Here is a 767-nt window from a genome sequence, read left to right as displayed (position 1 = left end):
CAAGTCAACATGATCTCTCAAAGTCTGAATGGATGGCAAAATGCATCCAACAGTACTAAAGAGACAGCTTCTGAAGAAGCTTATGATCCTAAGAACCCTGCAATGGCAGAGGTTAATTACATGGGTGAACCTTATGGAAACATCTATAATTCATCAAGGAAAAATCATCCAAATCTCTCATGGAAAGATCAACAAAAGCCTCAACAAGGCTTTAATAATGGTGGAAGAAACAGGCTAAGCAATAACATACCTTTTCCATCATCTTCTCAGCAACAGACAGAGAATTCTGAAAAAAGCCCCTCTAACTTATCAAACATAGTCTCTGATCTGTCTAAGGCCACTTTAAGTTTCATGAGTGAAACAAGATCATCCATTAGAAATTTGGAGGCACAAGTGGGCCAGCTGAGTAAGAAAATCATTGAAACTCCTCCCAGTATCCTTCCAAGCAATACAGAAGAGAATCCAAAGGGAGAGTGCAAGGCCATTGATGTAATCAATATGGCCGAATGCACAAGGGAGGAGAAGGACAAAAATCCTAGTGAGGAAGACCTCCTCGGATGTTTCTCAAGCAAGAAGTAGTTTCCTATTGAGGACCTAAAGGAATCTGAGGCTCACATAGAGACCATAGAGATTCCAATAAATCTCCTTCTGCCATTCATGAGCTCTGAGAACTATTCTTCCTCTGAAGAGGATGAAGATGTAACTGAAGAGCAAGTTGCTGAATATCTAGGAGCCATCATGAAGCTAAATGCCAAGTTATTTGGTAA

The sequence above is a fragment of the Arachis duranensis genome, chromosome 6 (genome assembly GCF_000817695.3).
Source record: "Arachis duranensis cultivar V14167 chromosome 6, aradu.V14167.gnm2.J7QH, whole genome shotgun sequence".
NCBI classification, from domain to species: Eukaryota; Viridiplantae; Streptophyta; class Magnoliopsida; order Fabales; family Fabaceae; genus Arachis; species Arachis duranensis.
This window is presented reverse-complemented; position numbering follows the sequence as displayed.